This window comes from Leucoraja erinacea, unplaced genomic scaffold, assembly GCF_028641065.1.
Source record: "Leucoraja erinacea ecotype New England unplaced genomic scaffold, Leri_hhj_1 Leri_59S, whole genome shotgun sequence".
NCBI classification, from domain to species: domain Eukaryota; kingdom Metazoa; phylum Chordata; class Chondrichthyes; order Rajiformes; family Rajidae; genus Leucoraja; species Leucoraja erinaceus.
In genome coordinates, this window is record NW_026576509.1 from 295585 (window position 1) to 301742 (window position 6158).

The window sequence follows — 6158 nt, forward strand, 5'->3', positions numbered from 1 at the left end:
TTGCTACAAAAGATTTCTCAACGTTTTTTTTGTAGTATCCGATGTGCTTCATAACACACCGAAAGTCTACCACATTCAGACCACCGGAAAGGTCTCATTTTCACGATGGTGTCCAAGATCCATTTTATGTGTAATATTAGCATAAATAGGAATATTGTTAGCATAAAAGGGAATGTGGTGACTGGGAACCGCAGACAAAGCCTAAAGGCAGAGACGTGGAACGCTGCAGTGACGACATCCAAGTTTCAGGAAGGTCGCTGATGATGTCACAGTGTGCATCCATCACTAGAACAGCAAACTGGATCTACTGGCAACTAGGTTAGACTTGTCGAGAATTACTAGAATTTTTTTTTTGAAGGGTCTCGACCAGAAATATCACCTATTTCTTTGCTCCATAGATGCTGCCTCACCCACTGAGTTTCTCACGAAGTAGCATTTCTGTCTACCTTTGTTACGTGATTAAGTCTTTCTGTAATGTCCAGTCTGTAATCAAGACATAGTTTTACTATTTATAAAATTATAGAATAGAATAGAATAGAATGTTTTTTATTGTCATTCAAACAGCTTGGTTTGAACGAAATTGCATTCTTAACATTACAAAAAAAAACCCAGACACACACTTAACACAGTTTACCGATATAAAGTCCCCCTATCCAAGAAAAACATCCACAAAAACTCATTCATGCCCATTGCCATAAACAGCTTAAATAAAAAATGAGCAATGGACAAATTAACCCTGACCCATTGTCACTTTACACGTATCCACAACTTTTATCTTGTCTATTTTTACAGTTCTTAATCTTATATTTGATTTTAAGATCGATACACACTGTGTGTGCTCGCAGAAATCTGCGTTGTAGGACTGCTTATCAGTACATTGTCCTGTCTGTATGTTGAGCCACGTCAAAGAAGATTTTCTGTTACGACAGACAATAAAGTTTTCTGAATCGAATCTGAATCTGAATCCATCACAGTGAATCTCCAACACCTCCTCACTGTGATGGAAGGCAAAAGTCTTATCTCTTTCCTTTGTTCTTCTCCCGCGGTCCAGCAGTCCAACTGCAGCGTCGAGGCGACTGGGGCTCCCGATGTTAAAGCCCCCGACAGACGATGGTAAGTCCCGTGGCCGTTTAAGCCGCGCGGGGCGATGTTAGGCCCCGCTCCGAGTCCTTTAAACCCTGCGATTCCAGCGGGGGAAGTCGCCGTTGCGGGAGCTCCGAAAAGCGGTCTCCCACCAGGGACCTGCGAGCTCCCGATGTTCTTGTCAACTGGGCCTGCGGCCAGTGCCTCCGAAGCTCCGAAGTCGGGTCTCAGCCGAGCGCCACCACAGCTCTTCCCGCTCCGAAGTTGGCCAACTCCGCGATGTCAGTTCCGCAGGCTCCGCCACTGAAGCCCGCAGGCTAGTCCCGGCCGGAGGCCGCCGCCGGCTCCACGATGTTAGGCCCAACGACATCGGAGACCCGACAGGGAAAATGTCGGGTCCCTGAACGAGGGAAGATATTAACGGTTTCCCCCCCACAACCCTCCCCATATACACAGCTAAAAAAATAATAAAAACTAGAATCAAAACATACATTTAACGAGACAAAAAAAAAAGACAGGCGGACTGCAGTCGAGCCACTGCCGTTAGTCGCCGCCACCCACACCCCATAAGTGTTAGGAGCAGAATTAGGCCATTCGGCCCATCAAGTCTACTCCGCCATTCAATCATGCCTGATCTATCTCTCCCGCCTAACACAATTCTCCTGCCTTCTCCACCCGTACTAATCAAGAATATATCTATCTCCACTGACCTGGCCTCCACAGCCTCCTGTGGCAAATAATTCCACAGATTCTCCACCCTCTGGCTAAAGAAAGATCTGTTAATCAAGTTTTGTGTGTAATCTAGTCAGCTGAGAATGTAAAAGCTGCACCAAAGTCGGGCTCAGGAGGTCAGCTTTGACTGGTCTCCTGGTGAGCACCAGATTTAATAAATCGCCCGTTTACACACTGTAAATCAGACCAATTCATCTCCATTCGGCTAACACAATTGAAAAAATAACTGTTTCAGGACTGGACTTGTCAAGAGACTTAATAATGATCTTTTTCTGTGTCACTATTTTCTCTCTCAACTTTCTTCATTTACTCGTTTTCTTTCTTCAGAACTGTAAACATCTGCTACCTTTACTATCTAACTTCGGCTCATCTTTTTTCAGGTCAAAAAAAAAAAAAGCTTTGACATAAAATGTATATGAAAATCTATATTAGGCACTTTGGTGCCATATGACTGTGCACTTCAATATTATAAAAAAAAATCGCCCGTTTAAAAAAAATACACACAGCCTTTCCATTTGCTCCTACACCTTAGTGACATTTAAAAGGCTTTTAGTTTCGGAAGACTCGGCGATCGTTTCACCGAACACCTCCACTCAGTGCCCCAACCTGATCTCCCGGTTGCTCAACACTTAAACTTCCCCTCCCATTCCCACACTGACCTTTCTGTCCTGGGCCTCCTCCACTGTCAGAGTGAGGCCCAGCGCAAATTGGAGGAGCAGCACCTGATATTTCATTTGGGCAGCGGCAACATTGGCTTCTCTAACTTCAAATAGCACTTGCTTTCCCTCTCTCTCCATCTCTCCCCCTTCCCAGTTCTCCGACCATTTTCCTTGTCCAGCTGATTAATTTTACTGATTGAATTCCTCATTGTCACCTTCCTCTCAGCCATCAATGAATCATTCTGCATTTCCTAGATCATCATGTTGACAGCTTGCCTCTGATCTTTTCACACCTTACCCTTCCATATCTCTAGACTCTCTGCTCATACTCTCAGTGTGAAGAAGGATCTCGAACCGAAACGTCACCCATTCCTTCTCTCCAGAGATGCTGCCTGTCCCGCTGAGTTATTATCTGAATAGTGTCATATTAGGAAAAGGGGAGGTGCAACGAGTCCTGGATGTGCTTTTACATCAGTCACTGAAAGTAAGCATGCAGGTACAGCAGGCAGTGATGAAAGCCAATGGCATGTTGGCCTTCATTGTGAGAGGAGTTGAGTATAGGAGCAAGGAGGTCCTACTGCAGTTGTACAGGGCCCTGGTGAGACATCAACTGAACTATTGTGTGCCGTTTAGGTCCCCTAATTTAAGGAAGGACATTATTGCTATTGAGGGAGTGCAGCCTAGGTTCACCAGGTTAATTCATGGGATGGTGGGACTGACATTTGATGAAAGAATGGGTCGACTGGGCTTGTATTCACTGGAATTTAAAAGGACGAGAATGGATCTTATAGAAACATATAAAAGTCTTAAAGGAGTGGGAATGCTGGAAGCAGGAAAAATGTTATCGATTTTGGGGGAGTCCAGAACCAGGGGCCACAGTTTAAGAATAAGGGGTCGGCCATTTACGATTGAAATGAGGAAAATCTTCTTCACCCAGAGAGTTGTGAATCTGTGCAATTCTCTGCCACAGAAGGCAGTGGAGGCCAATTCACTGGATGTTTTCAAATGAGAGCTCAAGGAATCAAGGGATATGGTCATATTGAATGGTGGTGCTGGCTCGAAGGGCCGAATGGCCGATTCCTATTTTTTTATATGATACAAAGCACTGAAGTTAATCAGCGGGTCAGGCAGCATCTGTGGAGAACATGGATAGGTGACGTTTCACAGAGTGCTGGAGTAACTCAGCAGGTCAGGCAGCATCTGTGGAGAACATGGATAGGTGACGTTTCACAGAGTGCTGGAGTAACTCAGCGGGTCAGTCAAGTCAAGTCAAGTTTAGGCAGCATCTGTGGAGAAATGATGGAATGCTAGCGACTTTTGTGCACAGAGTGCAACAAAACTCAGCAAATCAGGCAGCATCTTGGACATAATGGATAGGTGAAAAATTTCACAGTTAGCCCTGGAGAGATAGGCTCAGGGTCAGGCAGCATCTGTGGAGAACATGGATAGGTGACATTTCACAGAGTGCTGGAGTAACTCAGCGGGTCAGGCAGCATCTGTGGAGAACGTGGATAGGTGACGTTTAACAGAGTGCTGGATTAACTCAGCGGGTCAGGCAGCATCTTGAGAGAGCATGGATAGGTGACGTTTTGGTCTGATATAGGGCCTCGACCCGAAACGTCACCTATCCATGTTCTCCAGGGATGTTGCCTGACCCGCTGAGTTATTCCTGGACTTTGATTCCTTTCCATGTACCTGTCCAAATGTCTTTTTAATTTTATAATGTTTTTACTGCCTTATCTACCTGGAGATGGAGCAGAATGCGGCTGTGCAGTTGTTGGATTGCAGGGATTATGGTGGGGACTGAGAATACATTCCTTAGACTTTAGAGATACAGCGCGGAAACAGGCCCTTCGGCCCACCCAGCCCGTGCCGACCAGCGATCACCTGATACACTAAAACTGTCCTACACACAGAAGGGTCAAGTTACATTTACACCAAGCCAATTTGTTTATAAACCTGTACATCTTTGGAGTGTGGGAGAAAACTGGAGCACCTGGAGAAAACCCACGCAGGTCACGGGGAGAATGTACAAACTCCGTACAGACAGCACCCGTAGTCAGGATGGAACTCGGGTCTCTGACGCAGTGAGGCAGAAACGCTACCACTATGCCACCGTGTTGAGTATGGCGTTGGGTCTAGTTATTGGCCATGAAGTAACGGAGGGAGCAAGGTTTCTGTAGGTAGACAAAAATGCTGGAGAAACTCAGCGGGTGAGGCAGCATTTTTGGAGCGAAGGAATAGGTGACGTTTCTTCAAACTGGTGTGGGGGGGGATGGGCGGGGAGAAGAAAGGAAGTGGCGGAGACAGTGGGCTGTGGGAGAGCTGGGAATGGGAGGGGATGGAGGGAGAAAGCAGGGACTGCCTGAAATTGGAGGTCAATGTTCATACTGCTGGGGTGTAAACTACCCAAGCGAAATATGAGCTGCTGCTCCTCCAGTTCCCGGTGGTGCTCACTCTGGCCATGGAGGAGGCTCAGGACTGAAAGGTCGGATACGGAATGGGAGGGGGAGTTGAAGTGCTGAGCCATCGAGAGATCAGGTTGGTTATTGCGAACCGAGCGGAGGTGTTGGGCGAAGCGATCGCCAAGCCTGCGCTTGGTCTCACCGATGTAGAGCAGCTGTCACCTGGAGCAGTGGATGCGATAGATGAGGTTGGAGGAAGTGCAGGTGAACCTCTGCCTCACCTGGAAGGACTGTTGGGTCCCTGGATGGATTCGAGGGGAGAGGTAACTAAGAGGGTTTCTGCAGGTGTTTAAGAGGGAACTGCAGATGCTGGAAAATCGAAGGTAGGCAAAAGTGCTGGAGAAACTCAGCGGGTGCAGCAGCATCTACGGAGCGAAGGAAATAGGCAACGTTTCGTGCCGAAACGTTGCCTATTTCCTTTGCTCCGTAGATGCTGCTGCACCCGCTGAGTTTCTCCAGCACTTTTGTCTACCTAGGGTTTCCGCAGATACACACAGGGCAAGTGAACATCGACTTCAACAACGTGATGAGTTTGAGACAAGCTCGGACAGCAGGGGGGGGGGTCGTGGAACCTCACATGATGGAACAAGCAGAGGTCACCGGGCGAGTCGGCTGAATGGACAGGACACAGTGGGCAGCAAGACCCTGGTCGCCAACAATCACATCGTCTGTCCAATGTCCTGCTGTTCCAGTGTCAGGTGTGACAGCATCTGTCCTGACACACACCACCGAACACAGACTGGCATCCAGACGGTTGCATTATCATAAACGTACATCGCCTTCCTCCACTAACAGCGTGGGCAGGCAATTTAATTTAAACAGATGAATGCCTTGTCAAAGCAGAGGGATTTGATAGACCCGTCAGGTGAGAAGTACCATCATGGTTCCCAGCGTGATTTTATTCCTTGAAGGTGCCCTTGAAGTGGAGGATTAGGTTCATTATATTGCAGAGTGATGCAGTGTGGAAACAGGCCCTTCGGCCCTACATCCCAACACCGCCCAACATGTCCCAGTTACGCTAGTCTCACCTGCCTGCATTTGGCCCAGATCCCTCTCAACCTGCCCTAACTATGTACCTGTTCAAATGTTACAATAGACAATAGGTGCAGGAGTAGGCCATTCGGCCCTTCCAGCCAGCACCGCCATTCAACGTGATCGTGGCTGATCATCCACAATCAGTACCCAGTTCCTGCCTTCTCCCCATATCCCCTGACTCCGC